Below are 21,023 nucleotides of genomic sequence, written 5' to 3' on the forward strand. Positions count from 1 at the left end.
TGATATATTTGAGTTTTCTATTTTGTTTTCTTACTCTAATTAAAAATTTGCCAATTCCATTTACTTTGTAAAAAAAAAAAACAACAACGAAAAACAACCAAAATAATAGTTTTATTGATCTTTTCTATTGTCTTTCTAGTCTCTATTTTATTTTATTTTTTTTGTATTCTGACCTTTGTTATTTTCCTGTATTTCATAACTTTTGGCTCAGTTTGATCTTTTTATTCCAGTTCATGGAGATATAAAGTTATATTGTTTAAGAAGTTTTATTTATTTATTTCTTTAATATTGTTGCTTCTCATTAAAAACTTCCCTCTTAGAACTGGAGTTTCTGAATCTCATGTTTTGGTATGTTGTAATTCAATTTTTTTTTTGTTTCAAAGTATCTTTTGATTTTCTTGTTGATTTCTTCATGGACCCATTGGCTATTCAGGCACATTTTGTTTAGTCCTCAAATGTTTGTGAATTTTCAAATTTTGTTATTTTTATTCATCTCTAGTTTTATATCTTTGTGGTAAGAAAAGATCCTTGATATGAGTTCAAACTTTTTTAATTTGTTCATACTTGTTTAGTTGCCTAAAAAGAATCTATGATGGGAATGTTTTGTATGCACTTAAGAAGAAAAAGCATTTTGATGCTGTTAGATAAAATGTTCTGTAAATATGTTTTAGGTCGATTTCTTCTAATGTGTAATTCAAGTCCAATGTTTCCTTGTAGAATTTCTGTCTAGATGATCTATCTTTCATTGAAATTGATATGCTGAAGTCCCCCTACTAGTATGGTATTGCTGTCTACTTCTTCCTTCCAATCAGTAAATATTTGCTTTATATATTCAAGTACTCCAATGCTAGGTGCATACATATTTATAATTGTTATGTCCTCTTGATTAATTCAGCTCTTTATCATTTTATAACATTGCTTTTTGTTAGAGTTTTTCACATAAAGTCTTTTTTACCTGTATATGTGTAGCTATCACTGGTTTCTTTTGACGTCCATTTGCATAGACTATATTTTTACATCCTTTTACCCTCATTCTTTGTGTCATTATAGCTGAAGTAAGACTCTTATAGGCAGCTTATAAACATGTATTATTTTTATTTATCCAGACACTTTATATGATTTGATAGAATAATTTAATTAATTTGTATAAAGTGATTATTGATGCATAAGTTTTTATAGTAGCCATTATGCTAATTGTTTTAGGTGTTTTATAAGGCTTTCCACCCCCCTTCTTTTCTTCTATTCCTGTCTTACTTTCTCATTTGTTGATTTTCTGCTTTTATTCTTCTCTCTTTATCTATTGTCTATCTACTGTAGGGTTTCACTTTATAGTTACCACGAGATTTACAACAAAATCTTATAATTATTGTAGTCTACTTTCAGCTGATAACACCTTCAATTACACTCAGAATACCTACATTTTTCTCCTTCCCCAACAAAATTTATTTATTTATTTATTTATCCAAAATTTTGTTTAAGTTTATTTATTTAGGGAGTGACAGAAAAGGGGAGGGGCATAGAGAGGAGAATTCAAAGCAAGCTCCACATTATTAGTGCAGAGCCCGATGCTCTATGAAACTGTGAGATCATGACCTGAGCCAAAATCAAGAGCTGGAAGATTAAATGTCTGAGCCACCCAGGCACCCTTCAAGGTTTTTTTTCTTTTAGTCTAGTTATTTAGCATAGTGTTATATTAGTTTCATGTATACAATATAGTGATTCAACAATTCCATACATGACCCAGTGCTCATCATGATAAGTACACCCCTTCATCCCCATCAACTATTTTCACTCATCCATCCACCCACATCTCCTCTGGTAACCATAAGTTTCTTCTCTATAATTAAGACTCTGCTTCTTGGTTTGTCTCTCTTTCTCTTTTTCCCCTATGCTCACTTGTTTTGTTTCTTAAACACCACATATGAGTGAAATTATATGGTATTTGTGTTTCTCTGACTGACAAATTTTACTTAGCACTATATTCTCCAGTTCCATCCATGCCCTTGCAAATGGCACGATTATATGGTTTTTAAATACTGAATATATCCCACTGTGGATATATACCACTTTTTCTTTATTCATCTATCAGTGGACACTTGGACTGGTTTTATAATTCCGATGTAAACATAAGGGTGCATGTATTATTTTGAATTAGTGTTTTTGTGTTCTTTGTGTAAATACCCAGTAGTGCAATTGCTGGATCATAGAGTAATTATATTTTTAACTTTTAATAATCCTATACAAAGAGATGAAAGATGTGTACTCTAAAAACTATAAAACATTGGCAAAAAAATTAAGATGACACAAAGAAATGGAAATTTATTCCATGCTTATGGATTGGAAAAATAAATATTTTTAAAATGTCTATAGTACCCATAGCAATCTACACAGTCAATGCAACCCAATCAAAATACAAATGCATTTTTCAGAAAACTGGAAGAAAGAAACCTATTATTTGTATGAAACTATAAAAAACCCCAAATATCCAGAGCAGTCTTGAAAAAGAAAAGCAAAGCTGGAGGCATCACAATTCCAGATGCCGAGTTATATTACAAAACTGTGGTAATCAAAACAGTATGGTACTGGCACAAAAAATAGACAGATAAATCAATTGAACAGAATAGAAAACCTAGAAATAAATCCATGACTATATGGTGAATTAGTCTTTGACAAAGCAAGAAAGAGTGCCCAATGGGAAAAAGACCATCTCTTCAACAAATGGTGTTGGGAAAACTGACAACATCATGTTAAAGAATGAAAAGTGGACCACTATCTTACACCATACACAAAGATAAATTCAAAATGGATTAAATATCTAAATGTGAGATTTGGAACCATAAAAATCACAGAAGAGAATATAGGCAGTGATTTCCTTAACATTGGCTATAGCAACATTTTTCTATCTATGTTTTCTGAGACAAGAGAAAAGCAAAAATAAAATTTTGGGACTTTCTATCAAAATAAAAAAGCTTCTGCACAGTGAGGGAAAATATCAACAAACTAAAAGGCAAACTATGGAAGGGAAGAAGATATTTGCAAATGTCATATCTAATAAAGGGTTAGTATTCAAAATATATAAAGAAATTATAAAACTCAACACTGAACAAAAACAAATAATCCAATTAGAAATGGACAGAAGATATGAACAGATATTTCTCCAAGGAAGATATCCAGATGACCAACAGACACATGACAAGATGTTCAACATCACTGATCAGCAAAATGACGATGACATATCACCTCATCATCATTAACAAAGTGACAATGAGGTATACCTGACACCTGTCAAAATGGTTAAAATCAACAACACAAGAAACAACAAATGTGGAAGGATATGGAGAAAAAGCAGTTTTCTTGTGCTGTTTGTGGGAATTCAAACTGGTGTAACCAATGTACGCAACAATGTGGAGGTTCCTCAAAAAGTTAAAAATATATATATTTTTAATTTTGATGTCACCATTCACATATTTTATTATGTATCCATTAGCAAATATTGTTGCTATAATTATTTATAGTAATTTGACTTAAAGTTTATAATAATATTATGATTTATTTATTCACTAGCATTGTTATATTAAAGTACTCTGAGTTTAACTATATATTATCTTTACCAGTATATTTCATACTTTCCTATATTTTCATGTTAATATTCAATAATCTTTTGTTTATGCTTGAAGAACTCCTAGCTTTTATTGAAAAACCTGTTCAGTGTTTATGAATTCCTTCAGCATTTTTTTTTTTTTTTGGTCTGGGAAAATCTTTATATCTCCTTCAATTCTAAAGGAGAACTTTGGCTGGTTTGCAGTGTTTGTTTTTGTTTTATTTTAGCATGTTGACTATGTTATGCCACTTACTTCTGGCCAGCAATGTTTCTGCTGAGAAATCCACTAATAGCCTTATGGGTGCTCTCTTGTACATGATGAATCATGTTTTCTTGCTGTTTTTAAAATTGTCGTTAACAATTTTATCTTCATGTTTCTCAAATAGGCTTATTTGTGCTCTTATTTGAGGCCTTTGGATTTCATGAATCAGGGTGTCAATTTCTACCCTTCGATATGAGAAGTTTCAGCCATTATTTAATTATTTATTTGCTGTTTTATTATTTATTTTTAATATAATTTATTGTCAAATTGGCTAACATACAGTGTGTAATAAACTTCCCTTCACTTTCATTCACTCTTTCCCTTCATGGGATTCCCTTGATGCATACAATGATTTACTTGATTATAGTTCAGAGGACCTTTAGTCTTCCTTCACTCTTTTGCATTCTTGTGTTCTTTTTGATCCTCTGACTAGATAATTTCAAATGATCTATTTTTAAATCAGCTGATTATTTTGACTGCCTGTTAAATCTGCTGTTGAAACTCTCTTTGAATATTTCAGTTCAATTATTGAATTATTTAATTCAAGTAGTTTTCTAGGTTATTTTTTATTATTTCTACTTTTTTAATTTAAAGTAAAATTAGTTAACAAAAAGTGTAGTATTGGTTTCATAATTAGAATTTAGTGATTTTTCACTTGCATATAATACCCAGTACTCATCTCAACGTGTGCACTCCTCAGTGTCTATCAAAAATTTAGCTCATTTCCTTACCCCCCTCCCCTCCAGCAACCTTCAGTTTGTCTTCTGTATTTAAGAATCTCCTGTATTTCTATTTTGATAACCTTATTTTGTTGATGTAACATTTTTCCAATTTAATTTAGTTATCTATATTTTCTTCTATCTCACTTAGCCTCTTTAAGTCAATTATTTTGAGTTCTTAGCCAGGCAATTTACCAATCTTTTTTATTAGAGTCAGTTACAGATTTGTTTTGTACCTTTGGTAGCATCATATTCCCTTGATTTATTTTCTCTCTAGTAGATTACTCTTCATATGCCTACTTGAACAAGCAGCCACCTTTCCTATCGTTTATATATTTCTTTTGGAAGTGAAAAACCGTTGAAAATCATCCTGGTTAGAGATTCTGAGAGTCTATCAAAAGTTTTATAGAGATGTGCATGTTCCACCACTTTCATATCCTCCTGGTAAAGAAGTTTCAGTGTTTTGAATATTCTCTCAGTTTCACCAAACCATGCTGACTTAAGTCTTTCTTTCTTTCTTTCTTTCTTTCTTTCTTTCTTTCTTTCTTTCTTTCTTTCTTTCTTTCTTGGAGTACAGTAGTCCTTAAGGAGGTTTGGTGCAAGCATCACTTATTTAATTCTGAAGGAGAGGTCTCGGTATTTCCCCCCTTCTTTCAGTCCTGCAGAGATTTCCAGGATATTGAAAACTTCATTTACATTTTCTCCAAGGGAGTACCCTGGAATTCCAGGATGTTGGATGCAAATGGATCTATACCTTCCTCCTGAAAGATAAGTTTTAATATTCTACACCTTCTTTCATTCCCACAGAGATGAGCAGACTACTTAAGGCCACTTGCTCCTTTTCCTAGAGGAGTGTACTGGAATTCCAGGAGACTGGATGCATCTCTACCTCTCTCCCTTTTGTGCACTGGAATGTCAAGAGACTAGGTGTAGCCCCAATTCTCCCCCTTCCTCTTGAAAGAGAAATCTCAGGAGTGTGCATATTCTCTCCAACTTACTGGAACATGAAGTCTCCTGAAACACTGCTCTTTTTCTTTTTGTTAGCTGTCTCCAGATGTTATATCTATGCTAGTTGTTTCAGGGCTCTGAGTGAGATAAGAGAGAAGTAGGTCTCACAAAAAGTACCCTGAAGTTCTGGGGATGTCAGAGGGACACTTCACTCATTTTTCCCTGAAGGATAAACCATAGACCAAGTGGATGTCTCTTAGCACTGAGCTGTGCAGGCATGAGGAAAGAACAAACATGAATAGACCAAAAATATTTCTTAAATATTTCAAAGTGATTTTACTTGGTTTTATTCTCCTCTGAGATGTTGCAAACTCTTAACCTAAATCTGCAACTCTCACTTAGGTATGTTAGCCAAATATTATTTTATCTGTTTTTTGTGTAAAGAGTGGTGCTGTGACTTCCTATTGAATTATCTCATTAATGTCACTCCCTCTATTGTGTTTAGAGAATTTAAACACTTAAAAACTTTACACTCTTACTTTTAATGAATTCCAATTTGCTAAATTTGGATTTAGTTTCCTTTTCTTTTGCTGATTCTTTAATGTGTGTTTAGATGATTCATTTAAACTATTTCCTTTTAATGCTATGAGTACAATCAGTTCTATTTATCTATTTTTTTACATTTTTAGTGTTTATTTATTATTGAGAGTGAGAGAGAGAGAGAGAGAGAGAGAGACAAAGAGATGGAGAGAATGAGCGAGGGAGGGGGAAAAAGAGAGAGGGAGACACAGAATCTGAAGCAGACTCCAGTCTCTGATCTGTCAGCACAGAGCCCAATACGGATGTCAAACCCATGAACCATGAGATAATGACCTGAGCTAAAGTCGGATGCCAAACAACTGATCCACCCAGGCACCCCCAGTTCTATTTTTCTTGCATTCTATAAATTTTGGAATGGGTAATTTTTCTCATTTCTTTCAATGTATCTTATTTCTTCAATTAAAGTATAGTTGACACACAAAGTTACATTATTTTCAGGAGTACACCATAGTGATTTGAAAATGCTATACATTTTGCTATACTCACAAATGTAGTTACTATCTGACATCATACAATGCTGTTACAACATCATTGACTATATTACATGTGTTATACCGTTCATCTCCATGACTTATACATTTTATAACTGGAAGTCTGTATTTCTCATTCACCTTCACCCATTTTGTCCATTCCCATAACTTCCTCTTCACTGGAAACTACCACTTCGTTTTCTGTGCTTATGGGTTATTTCTCCATTTGTATGTGTGTTTGCTTTATTTTTGTTTTATTTGAGTAGAATTGACACATAAATTTACATTCATTTCAGGTGTACAACTTAGTGATTTGACAACTTTATACATTAGGTTATGCTTATGAGGCTACAATCTGTCCAATTACATTGCTATTACAATATAATTCACTGTATTCCTTATGCTCTGACTTTTAATCTTGAAGCTTATTCATTCCATACCCAGAAAACAGTACCTTCCTCTCTCCTTCACCGTTGTGCCCACCCAGCCCACCAACCATAAGTTTGTTCTCTGTATTTAGAGTTCTGATTCTTTTTTTTTTGTCTATTTCCTCATTTTTTAAACAATTTTATTTAAATCCAAGTTAGTTGACGTATAGTGTAATAATGGTTTCAGGAGTAGAATTTAGTGATTCATCACTTCCATATAGTTCTCATCCCAACAAGCGCCCTCCTTAGTGCCTGTCACCCATTAAGCCCATCCCCCCCCATTTCCCCTCTCGAGCAACCCTCAGTTTTTCACTGTATTTAAAATATTTTATTGTTTGCTTCCCTGTCTGTTTTTAATCATATTTTCCCTTCCCTTCCCCTAAGATTTTTGGTTTTGTTTGTTAAATTCTACATAGAAGTGAAATTATATATTTATCTTTCTCTGACTTATTTCGCATAACATAATACACTCTAGTTCCATGCATGTTGTTGCAAACTGCAAGATTTCATTCTTTATGATCTTTGAGTAAGAATCCATTTTATATATATACCACATCTTCTTTATTCATTTGTCAGTTGATGGACATTTGGGTTCTTTCCATGATTTGGCTATTGTTGATAGAGCTACTATAAACATTGGGGTGCATGTGGCCCTTTGAATCAGCGTTTTTGTGTCTTTTGGATCAATTGCTGGGTCATAAGGTATTTCTATTTTTAACTTTTTGAGGAACCTTCATACTGTTTTCAAGACTGGCTGCAATAGTTTCCATTTCCACTGGCAGTACAAAAGTGTTCATCCATTTTCAGTTAATTTTTGTGTATGGTGTAAGAAAGTTATAAAGGTTCATTCTTCTCCATGCCACTGTCCAGTTTCCCAACACCATTTGCTGAAAAGACCATCTTTTTTTTTCCATGGAATATTTTTTTTCCTGCTTTGTCAATAATTAGTTGGCCATACAATTCTGGGTCAATTTCTGGGTTCTCTATTCTGTTCCATTGATCTATATGTCTGTTTTTGTGGCAGTACCATACTGTCTTGATGATTACACCTTTGTAATACAACTTGAAGTCCGAAATTGTGATGCCTCCAGTTTTGGTTTTCTTCTTCAAGATTACTTTGGATATTTGGGATCTTTTCTGATTCCATACAAATTTTTGGTGTGTTTGTTCTAGTTCTGTGAAGAATTCTCATGTTATTTTAGTAGGTATAGCATGGAATATGTAGATTGCTTTGGCTAGTATCGACATTTTAACAAGAACATTTGTTATTCCTATCCATGAGTATGAAATGTTTTTCTACTTCTTTGTATCTTATTCAATTTCTTTCATAAGCTTTCTATAGTTTTCAACATACAGATATTTAACCTCTTTGGTCAGGTTTAGTCCTAAGTATTTTATGGTGTTTGGTGTTATTGTAAATGGGATTGATTCCTTGATTTCTATTTCTGCTGCTTCATTATTGGTGTATAGAAATGCAACTGATTTCTGTACATTGATTTTATATCCTACAACTTTTCCGAATTCATGTATCAGTTCTAGCAGTTTTTTGTGTAGCTTTGGGTTTTCCTAGAGTATCATGTCATCTGGGAAGAGTGAACATTTGACTTCTTTCTTGCCAATTTAAATGCCTTTTGTTTTGTTTTCTTGTCTGATTGCTGAGACTGGGACTTCCAGTATGATGTTGAACAACAGTGGTAAGTGTGGACATCCTTGTCGTGTTCCTGACCTTAGGGGGAAAGTTTTTCCCCATTGAGGATGATACTAGGTGTAGTTCTTTCATATACAACCTTTATGATCTTGAGGTATGTCCATTCTATACCTAATTTCTTGAGGGTTTTTATCAATAATGGATGCTGTATTTTGTCAAATGCTTTTTCTGCATCCGTTGAGAAGATCGTGTAGTTCTTATTGTTTCTTTTATTAATGTGATAAATCACGATTCTTGATTTGTGGATATCGAACCACCCCTGCAGCCCGGAAATAAATCCCACTTGATCATGGTGAATAATTTTTTTAAAGTAATGTTGGTTTAGGTTTGCTAATATATTATTGAGAATTTTTTTAATTCATGTTCATCAGGGAAATTGTTCTGTATATCTCCTTTTTAGTGGGATCTTTGTCTGGTTTTGAAATCAAGGTAATGCTGGCTTCATAGAGTGAGTTCTGAAGTTTTCCTTCCATTTCTATTTTTTGGAACAGCTTCAAAAAATAAGTGTTAACTTTTCTTTAATTCTTTGGTAGAATTCCCCTGGAAAGCCATTCAGCCCTGCACTCTTGTTTTTTGGGAAATTTTGTATTACTGATTTAATTTCTGTACTGGCTACCGTTCTGTTCAATTTTTCTCTTTCTTTCTATTTCAGTTTTGATGGTTTATATGTTTCTAGGAATTTGTCTATTTCTTCCAGATTGCCCAATTTGTTGACATTTAATTGCTCATAACATTTTCTTATTATTGTTTGTATTTCTGTGGTGTTTGTTGTGATTTCTCCTCATTCATTTGTGAGTTTACTTATTTGGGTATTTTCCTTTCATTCTTTGTTAAATCTGGTGAAGGGTTAATTAATTTTGTTAATGTTTTCAAAGTACCAGCTCCTGGTTTCATTGTTTTACTACTTTTTGATTTCAATATTTTTTATTTCTACTTTAATCTTTATTATTTCCTTTTGCTGGTTTTGGGCTTTATTTTCTCTTCTTTTTCTAGCTCTTTTAGGTGTAAGGTTCAGTTGTGTATTTGAGACATTTCTACCTTCTTTAGGAAAGCCTGGAATACTATATACTTCCTTCTTATGACCACCTTTGCTACATCCCAGAGGTTTTGGACTGTCATGTTTTCATTTCCATTGACTTCCATGTACTTTTTCATTTCCTTTGTAATTCCTGGTTAAGACATTTATTCATCAGTCAGCTGTTCCTTTATCTCCAAGTATTCATGGTCTTTCCAAATGTTTTCCTGTGGTTTATTTCAAGTTTTATAGTTGTGGTCTTAAAATATGTATGGTATGATATTAAGGATTTTGTACTTGTTGAGGGCTGATTTGTGACCCAGTATGTGATCTATTCTTGAAAAATATTCCATGTGCATTCAAGAAGAATGTGCATTCTGCTGCTTTAGGATGGAATGTTCTGAATATATCTGTTAAGTCCATCTGGTCCAGAAAGGCATTCAAAGCCATTATTTTCTTGTTGATTTTCTGCTTAGATAGTCTGCTCATTGCTATAAATGTAGTGTTAAAGTCCCTTACGATTATGATATTACTATCAGTTTGTTTCTTTATGTTAGTGTTTAATTAATTTATATATTTATGTGCTTTCAATATGGGTGTATGAATATTTATAATTGTTATAATTTCTTGGTGGATAGACACCTTAATTATCATATAATGCCCTTCTTTATCTCTTGTTACAGTCTTTGCTTTAAAATATACTTTATCTGATATAAATATGGATACTCTGGCTTTCTTTTGACATCCACTAATATTATAGATGGCTCTCCATCCCCTTATTTACAATCTGCATGTGTCTTTAGGTCTTAAATGAGTCTCTTATGGGCAGCATATAGATGGCTCTTGTTTTTTATCCATTCTTATACCTTCTGTCTTTTAATTACAGCACTAATCCATATACATTTATTTATTTATGTATGTATTTATTTACTTTGATTTTATTTATTTTTAAAATTTACATCCAAGTTAGTTAGCATACAGTGCAACAATGATTTCAGGGGTAGATTCCTTAATGCCCCTTACCCAGGTAGCCCATCCCACCACCCACAACCCCTCCAGTAACCCTCTTTTTGTTTTCCATATTTCAGAGTCACTTATGTTTTTGTCCACCTCCATTTTTATATTATTTTTGCTTCCCTTCACTTATGTTCATCTGCTTTGTATCTTAAAATTCCTCATATGAGTCAAGTCATATGATATTTTCTTTCTCTGACAAATTTCGCTTAGCGTAATACCCTCTAGTGCCATCCTCATAGTTGCAAATGACAAGATTTCATTCTTTTTGATTGCCAAGTAATACTCCATTATACATAAATACCACTTCTTTATCCATTCATCCATTGATGGACATACGGGCTCTTCCCATGTGTTGGCTATTGTTGATAGTGCTGCAATAAACATTGGGGTTCAGGGGTGCCTGGGTGGCTCAGTTGTTTGGTCATCTGACTATAGCTCAGGTCATGTTCTTGTGGTTTATGAGTTTGAGCCCCACATCAGGCTCTGTGTTGCTGGATCCTGCTTCTGCTATCTCCCTCAATCTCTGCTCCTCTCCAGATCATGCTCTGTCTCTCTGTTTCTCAAAAATAATAATTAAAAAAAATAAAAAAAATAAACATTGGGTGCATGTGCCCTGTTGGAACAGCATACCTGTATCTCTTGGATAAACACCTGGTAGTGCAATTCCTGGGTCAAAGGGTAGTTCTATTTCCAATTTTTTGATGAACCTCCATACTGTTTTCCAGAGTGGCTGCACCAGCTGGCATTCCCACCAACAGTGCAAGAGGGTTCCTGTTTCTCCACATCTTCACCAACGTCAGTTGTTGCCTGAGTTGTTAATGTTAGCCATTCTGACAGGTGTGAGGTGGTATCTCATTGTGGTTTTGATTTGTATTTCGCTGATGATGAGTGATGTTGAGCATTTTTTCATGTGTCGGTTGGCCATCTGGATGTCTTCTTTGGAGAAGTGTCTATTAATGTCTTTTGCCCATTTCTTCACTGGATTGTTTGTTTTTTGGGTGTTGAGTTTGATAAGGTCTTTATACATTTTGGATACTAACCCTTTATCTGATATGTCATTTGCAAATATCTTCTCCCATTCTGTCGCTTGACTTTTAGTTTTGCTGATTGTTTCCTTTCCTGTGCACAAGCTTTTTATATTGATGAGGTCCCAGTAGTTCATTTTTGCTTTTGTTTCCTTTGCCTCCAGAGACATGTCGAGTAAGAAGTTGCTGCGGCTGAGGTCAAAGAGGTTTTTCCTGCTTTCTCTTCAAGGATTTTTATGGCTTCCTGTCTTACATTTAGGTTTTTCCTCCATTTTGAGTTTATTTTAGTGTATGGTGTAAGAAAGTGGTCCAGGTTCATTCTTCTGCATGTCGCTGTCCAGTTTTCCCAGCACCACTTGCTGAAGAGATTGTCTTTATTGTATTGGATATGCTTTCCTGCTTTGTCAAAGATTAGTTGGCCATACGTTTGTGAGTCCATTTCTGGGAGCTCTAATCTGTTCCATTGATCTGAGTGTCTGTTCTTGTGCCAATACCATACTGTCTTGAAGATTATAGCTTTGTAATACAGCGTGAAGTCTGGGATTGTGATGCCTCCTGCTTTGGTTTTCTTTTTTAAGATTTTTTTGGCTATATGGAGGCATTTCCAGTTCCATAAAAATTTAAGAAATGTTTGTTCTAGCTCTGTGAAAAATGCTGGTGTTATTTTGATTGGTATTGCATTGAATATGTATATTGCCTTGGGTAGTATTGATATTTTAAAAATATTTGTTCTTCCTATCCATGGGCATGGAATCTTTTTCCATTTTTTTGTGTCTTCTTCAATTTCTTTCATAAGCTTTCTGTATTTTTCAGTATACAGATTTTTCACCTCTTTGGTTAGATTTCTTCTTTCGTTTTTGCTTAGGGTTTTTGGCGTGATTGTCAATGGGATTGATTCCCTGATTTCTATTTCTGTTGCTTCATTATTGGTGTATAGGAATGCAATTGATTTATGTGCATTGATTTTATATCCTGCCACATTGCTGAATTCATGGATCAATTCTAGCAGTTTTTTGGTGGAATCTTTTGTGTTTTCCATATAAAGTATCATGTTATCTGTGAAGAGAGAAAGTTGGACCTTCTACTGGTTGATTTGGTGGCCTTATATGTCTTTGTGTTGTTCTATTGCTGACGCTAATACTTCCAATACTATGTTGAATAACAGTAGTGAGGTGGACATCCCTGCATTGTTCCTGACCTTAGGGGGAAAACTCTCAGTTTTTACACATTGATGATGATATTAGTGTTGGGCTTTTCATATATCGCTTTTATGATCTCGAGGTATGATTGTTTTCTCCCTACTTTCTTCAGGATTTTTATCAAGAAAGGATGCGGTATTTTGTCAAATCTTTTCTCTCCATCGATTGAGAGGATCATGTGGCTCTTGTCCTTTCTCTTATTGATGTCATGAAATACATTGATTATTTTGCAGTTATTGAAATAGCCCTACATGCCAGGTATAAATCCCACATGGTCGTGGTGAATAATTTTTTTAATGTATTCTTGGATCCAATTGACTGAAATCTTGTTGAGGATTTTTGCATCCATGTTCATCAGGGAAATTTTTCTCTAGTTCTCCTTTTTAGTGGGGTTTTTGTCTGGTTTTGGAACCAAGGTAATGCTGGCTTCAAAGAGAGAGTTTGGAAGTTTTCCTTCCATTTCTATTTTTTGGAACAGCTTTATGAGAATAGGTGTTAACTCTTCCTTAAGCATTTGGTAGAATTCCCCCGGAAAGCCATCTGACCCTGGAGTCTTGTTTTTTGGCAGATTTTTTTTATTACTAATTCAATTTCCTTACTGGTAATGTTTCTGTTCAAATTTTCTATCTCTTCCTGTTTCAGTTGTGGTAGTTTATATGTTTCTACAAGTTTGTCCATTTCTTCCAGATTGCCCATTTTATTGGCGTATAATTGCACATAATATTCTCTTATTATTGTTTTTATTTCTGCTGTGTTGGCTGTGATCTCTCCTCTTTAATTCATGATTTTATTTATATGGGTCTTTTCCTTTTTCTATTTGATCAAACTTGCCAGTGGTTTATCAATTTTGTTAATTCTTTCAAACAGATTCTGGTTTCATTGATCTGTTCTGCTTTTTTGTCTGTTTCAATAGCATTGATTTCTACTCTAATGTTTATTATTTCCTGTCTTCTGATGGTTTGGGGTATTATTTGTTGTTCTTTTCCAAGCTATTTAAGGTGTAAGGTTATGCTGTGTATCTGTGACCTCTCTTTCTTCTTTAGGAAGGCCTGGATTGCTATATACTTCTCTCTTATGACTGCCTTTGCTGCGTCCCAGAGGTTTTGGGCTATGGTGTTATCATTTTTATTGGCTTCCAGGTACTTTTTAATTCCCTCTTTAACTTCTTGGTTAGCCCATTCATTCTTCAGTAGGATGTTCTTTAGTCTCCAAGTATTTGTTATCTTTCCAAATTTTTTCTTGTGGTTGATTTCTAGTTTCAGAGCGTTTAGTTCTGAAAATATGCATGGTTTTACCTTGATATTTTTATACTTGTTGAAGGCTGATTTGTGTCCCAGTATGTGATCTACTCTGGAGAACATTCCATGTGCACTGGAGAAGAATGTATATTCTGCTGTTTTAGGATGAAGTGTTCTGAATATATCTGTTAAGTCCAACTGATCCAGTTTGTCATTAAAAGCCATTGTTTCCTTGTTCATTTTCTGTTTAGATGATCTATCCATTGCAGTAAGTGGGGTGTTGATATCCCCTACTATTATATTATTATTATCAATGAGTTTCTTTATGTTTGTGATTAATTGATTTATATATTTGGGTGTGTATGCACATGCACGGGAAGGATGACAATGATGTCACCCAGCTACCCAGTCTCTAGTATTGGAACTCTGTGCTCTCCCCAACCAGCGATTATACACTCGTCTTTTGTCTCCAGCTTCCATCCACTCCCAGCTTTTATACTTTCCATGACCAAGCCGTCAGGTTCCCAGGTGGGAACTCAGGAGGGAGGGTTTTGTCTCAAATGCAGCTGTTTCCCGACCCCTCACTTCTGAGGGGCTGCAGCTTTGACCTGCTCATATCCTCTGGGGGAGGTTCTCAACAAGCAATGGCCAGTGCCAGCTGCACCCAGGAATATTTTCAGGACTGTGCTGCTGTTGATGCCCAGAGACTGTGGCTGGGTGCCAGCCCACCCCAGAAAAAATTCATGCAATCGTGTAGCAGCAACATTTCAGGGATTATGGAAAATCACAACACACATCTGGCACCAGGCTTTACCCTTAAGAACTTTGTTCCAGCATCAGCGAATGTGGTTGTGCTCTGGTGTCTGTTGGGACTGGGTGGCCACACAGCTTCTACCAAATGTCCTTCCAGCAGTGGAAGCGGTTCTCTCTGTGTGGCCCAAGGATTTCCTGAACCCCACTCTGCTCCTGAGATTCACCTTTCCCACCAGAACACCACCAGGAATTGAGCTGCAGAGTTTCAGACTCTGCAATCCCCCTGTTTATGGAGTCTTAATGTAATTTAAACTCTCTCCTTTCTCTTTTCTCCCTTTTTAGTTCAGTCCCTGTGGCTGTTTCCATTTTTCCACTTTCTCTCTAGCTGCCTCTGGGGTGCTTTTCTCATACTCTCCCCCATCTCCATCCTCTCTTTGCAAGCAAAAACAGCTCCCTGCCCTCCTCGACTTCTCTCTCCCCCAGTTCATCTCTTCACGCCAGGTATCTGCTGAGTTCCATGGTTGCAGTTGTGCAGAAGTTGTGTTAATCCTCAAACCAGTTTTCTAGGTGTGCAGGATGCTTCAGTATTGATTTGGTTCAATCCATTTATGTTTAGAGTGATTATTGAAAGATAGGAATTTAGTGCCATTGTGTTGCTTTAGAGTTGATGTTTCTGTTGACTTTCTCTGGTCCTTTCTAGTCTTTCTTGCTTTTGGTCTTTTGTTTTGTTTTTTCCTCATTCAAAGTTTCCCCCTTAAAATTTCTTACAGCCTGGTTTAGTGGTCACAGTTTCCTTTAGTATTTGTCCCAGAAGCTTTTTATCTCTCCTATTTTGAATGACATCCTTCCTGGATGAGGAATTCTTGTCTGCATATTTTTCTGATTCAGCACATTGAATATATCCTACCTGTCCTTTCTGTCCTGCCCAAGTTTCTATGGACAGATATGCTGCAAACCTGATCTGTGCTCCCTTGTAGGTTAAGAACTTTTTTCCCTTTGCTGCTTCTATGATTCTTTCCTTGTCTGTGTATTTTGTGAATTTGACTATGATAAGCCTTGATGATGGTAAGTTTTGTTGAATCTAAATGGGAGTTCTCTATTCTTCTTTAAAATTGATGTTTGTGCCTTTCCCCAGTTTAGGAAAGTTTTCAACTATAATTTGTTCGCCTAAACCTTCTGCACTTTTTCTTTCTTTATGTTCTGGTACTCCTATGATATGAATGTTATTCCTCTTTAATAAGTCACTGACTTCTCTAAGTCTTGTATCGTGATCTTTTGCCTTTATTTACCCATTTTTTCTGCTTCATTATTGTACATAATTTTATCTTTATAACATTGATTCAATGCTCTGCTTCATTTATCTTTTTTGTCACAGCATCCAGTTTGAGATTGTCTCTTAATTACAGCATTTTTAATTTCAGCCTGACTAGATTTTAGTTCTTTTATCTTTGCAGAAAAGGATTGTGTGGTGTTTTCTATGCTTTTTTCAACCCCAGCTAGTATCCTTTTTTTTTTTTTTTTAATTTTTTTTTTCAACTTTTTTTTTTATTTTTTTGGGACAGAGAGAGACAGAGCATGAACGGGGGAGGGTCAGAGAGAGAGGGAGACACAGAATCGGAAACAGGCTCCAGGCTCCGAGCCATCGGCCCAGATCCTGACGCGGGGCTCGAACTCACGGACCGCGAGATCGTGACCTGGCTGAAGTCGGACGCTTAACCGACTGCGCCACCCAGGCGCCCCTAGTATCCTTATAATCGTGGTTTTAAATTGTAGTGCAGACATGTTGATGAAGACATCTTTTCTCATGTTGATTAAATCCCTGGCTGACATTTCTCCTCATCTTTATTTTGGGGTGAATTCCTCTGTCTTGTCATTTTGGAGAAAGAAAAAATAATAAAATAAAAGTTAAAAAATTAAAAACAAAACAAAAAATCAAATAAATGAAGCTAGATCTTATGTGTGTTTTGGTCTGTTTGTTAAAAAAGCTTGGTAGAATAGACACAAAAGAGAAAATAAAGGGGAAAAAGTTAGAAAATAATTAAAATAAGATAATTAAATCATAAAATATAATAAAGATAGTAAAATATTTTTAACTTAAAAAATTCTGTATGCAAGAACGAGAAAGAAAGAAAGAAAGAAAGAAGGAAGGAATTAAAGAAAGAAAAAAGAAAATTTAACAAAAATGAAAGCAAATAAAATGAACAAACACATGAACCAGCAAACAGAATGAATCCTGAATGAAGTTACATGCAGTTTCCCCTAGAACTGAAATTTTGAAGCATTCTCTAGTCTGTGCACTAAGCAGGTGGAGGGATTTGTGCTGGTCTTGTGGGACATGTGCCTGGAGGGTGCTAGTGGGTGGGGCTTGATGTAACAGCTTTGTTCTTCACTTGGTTGTACTGCTTAGTTTACTGAAATGGATTAGTGTGCATGTGTTCATGCTTGGGCACTCTAGGGGTGAAAATGGCTTCACTCAGCTCCCTAGTCTTTGGCACAGGAACCTTATGCTCTCACCAACCCTCAATCCAGTACTCCTTTTTCTCAGGTCTCTGTCCATCCCCCACCTCTATCCTGTCAGTGTCCAAGCTGTCTGCCTGCATGTGGCACTTCCTTCCAGAGTTTTATCTCAGATGGGGCTGTGTTTCACAACCCCACACTTCAGAGACCCCCACGGCTTTGACCCGAACTGACTCTCTGGGGGAAGGTCTTGTCGAACAATGGCTGGGTGCCAGCTTGTCCCAGAAAATGTTCACCCAATTGCACAGCAGCAGAGGTTCAGAGTTTATAGCAAATCAAAACACACTGCTGGCACTAGGTTTCCCCATACTCTGGTGTCTTTGTCTCAATACCAGCAAATTTGGCTGTTGTCTGGGTTTTGCCCAGTCCTTTCCCCTGGGGAGGCCATATGGTCTCTATCAAATGCACTCAAAGCACAGGAAACGCTTCTCCCCATGTGGCAAATGAACCCCTCAGACCATGCTTCCTGCTTCTGGGGATTAAGCTTAAATCCTCACCAAAGCATCACTAAGGCACTGAGCTCTGAACCTTCATACTCTGTGCTCTACTCTTTGTAGAATCCTGGTGGTATTGAAACCATCTAGTGTCTCCTCATGAATGATTAAAGGGGAACAGATTTCTTGTCCAGTCCCCTGTGTTTTCACTCTTCCTCTGTCTCTTTCTCTCCAGCTACTTTTGGGAGGAGTGTTTTTCTTGCCAGAACCCAATGTGCTGCACTCTCCCCATTTCTCCTTCTCTCTCTGTCCTCTTTCTGTGGAAACAGCTCCCTACCTTCCATGTGTCTGCAGCTTTTCTGTCTCCCAATTCAGCTCTTCATACCACATACCTGCCAAGTTCTGTGGCTCATACTATGCATATTGTTGTGTTAATCCTCAGATCAATTTACTAGAGGTTCAAAATGGTTTGATGCTGATCTAGCTGCATTTCAGGAATGAGACAAGCTTGGGGTCCCCAAACTACTCTGCCATCTTAACTCCTCGCTATTTCTTCAGTTTTTTTTGAGATATCACTAATAAGTAGAATTATGTGGTATATGTCTTTCTCAGTCTTAATTATTTCACTTAGCATAATATCTTCTAGACCCATTCATTGTGTCTCAAATGGCACAATCTCATCCTTTTCAATGGCTGTGCAGTATTTTATTATATTTATTTTTTATTATATAAATGTTTGAATTTCAAAATTTCCTTGACCATTAGGCTATTGATGGGCAAAGGTTACTTCCATTTCTTAGTTATTGTAAACAATGCTGCAATAAAAAATAGAGGTGAGGGGTGCCTGGGTGGCTCAGTCAGTTAAGTGTCTGACTTAAGCTCAGGTCATGATCTCCTGGTTCCTAAATTCAGGCTCTGTGTCAGGCTCTGTGCTGACAGCTCAGAGCCTGGAGGCTTTTTCAGATTCTATGTTTCTCTGCCCCTCCCTTGATCATTCTCTCTCTCTCTCTCTCTCTCTCTCTCAAAAATAAATAAACATCTAAAAAATCTATATATATATATATATATATAGAGAGAGAGAGAGAGAGAGGTGAAAATATCTTTTCAAATTAGTATTTTCATTTTCTTTGGCTAAATACTGAATAGTGAAATTTTGGGTCATAGTGTGTTTCTATTTTCAATTTTTTGATATATGTCCTTACTCTTTTCACAATGGCTTTACCAATTTACATTCCCACTAACAGTGCATGAGGGTCCCTTTTTATCAAAATTCTTGCTCACACTTGTTATTTCTTGTGATTTTTATTTTAGCCATTCCTTCTGGTGTAAGGGAATATATCATTTTGGTTTTGATTTTTAATTCCCTAATAATTAGAGATGTTGAGTATCTTTTCATGTGTATATTGTTTATTGGTATGTCTTCTTTGGAAAATTGTCTGTTTAGGTTTTCTGCTATTTTAAAAGCAGATAACTTCTTTTTGGTGTTGAGTTGCATAAATTATTTATATATTTTGGATAGTAATCTCTTATTGGACTTATAAATGTCATACACCACGTCAACAAAATATAGGATAAAAATCATTGGCCCATTGTGCAGTAGTGTGTTGTTTGATATTTACATATTAAACATTTAATGTTTACATTATAGATTTTCCAGCTTTGTTTTATTGTTGATTTTTAGTTTTGTACCATTGTGGTTGCAAAATATAATTGGTATAATTTCAGTCATCTTAAATTTATGTTTGTGATGCTTGTTTGTATGTGATTTAACCAGGGGGTTCTTCAGTGTGTATTTGAAAAAAATGTGTACTCTATTTTTCTTGAATTGAATATTTTATATATACCTATTACAGCCATGTATTCTGAAGTATGCTTCAAGTAAAAAATGTTCTTTTTGAAGAAAATAACTTTAACTGATGGTACTTATTTAAAATAAACCATATCAGAGGGGAGGTAAATTGGGGGGTAGGTGAAAAAGGTAAAGGGGATTAAGAGTACACTTATAATGAGCACTGAGTAATGATGTATAGATTGTTCAATCACTACATTTTACACCCAAAACTAATGTAACACCATATGTTAACTATACTGGAATTAACCATAAAAAAGCTTAATAAAAAATCAACTGGGAAGAATCATATTATCATCTCAATATATGCAGAAAAAAACATTTGACAACATTCAGCACCCATTCATGTTAAAAACTCACAACAAATTGGGGATAGAGACAACAACCCTCAGTATAATAAAGGCCATATATGAAACGCCAACAGATAATTTCATACTCAGTAGTGAAAAAGGGAGAGCTTTCATTATAAGGTCAGGAACAGGATAAGATATCCACTCTCCTCATCACTTTTACTCAATGTAGTAGTAGAAATCTTAGCCACAGCAATCAGACAAAAAAAAGAAATAAGAGGCACTCATATTGGTAAAGAAGTTAAAGTGTTACTATTTGGAGACATCGCAATACTATACATAGAAAACCCTAAGGACTCCATTAGTATACTACTAGAAGTAATAAATGAATTCAGTAAAGTGGCAGAATACAATATAAAATCAATACCAAGAAAACAGTAGCATTACTATACACTAATAACAAAATAAGTAGAGGAAAAATAAAAAAAGCAAAACCAAAGCAAAACCAAAGCAAAACAAAACAAAACAAAACAAAAAAACTACATCTAAAATTGTAACAAAAAGAATAAAATACTTAGGAATAAAATTAACCAAAAAAGTGAAAGACTATACCCCAAAACTTTAAAACATGATGAAAGAAATTGAAGATGGCACAAATAAATGAAAACAATATTCCATGCTCATAGAATAGAAGAGTTAATTTTGTTAAAATGTCCATGTTACCCAAAGCCATCTACAGATTCAGTGCAATTCCAATTAAAATAAGAGCAGCATTTTACAAACAACTAGAACAAACAATGCTAAAATTTGTATGGAATCACAGAGACCTTCAATAGCCAAAGCAATCTTGAGAAAGAAGAACTTAGCTGGAGGTATTACAATAACAGATTTTGGGAAATATCACATAGTTGTAGAAAACAAAACAATATCATACTGACACAGAAAATAGA

The sequence above is a fragment of the Neofelis nebulosa genome, chromosome X, assembly GCF_028018385.1.
Source record: "Neofelis nebulosa isolate mNeoNeb1 chromosome X, mNeoNeb1.pri, whole genome shotgun sequence".
In the NCBI taxonomy this organism is placed as follows: Eukaryota; Metazoa; Chordata; class Mammalia; order Carnivora; family Felidae; genus Neofelis; species Neofelis nebulosa.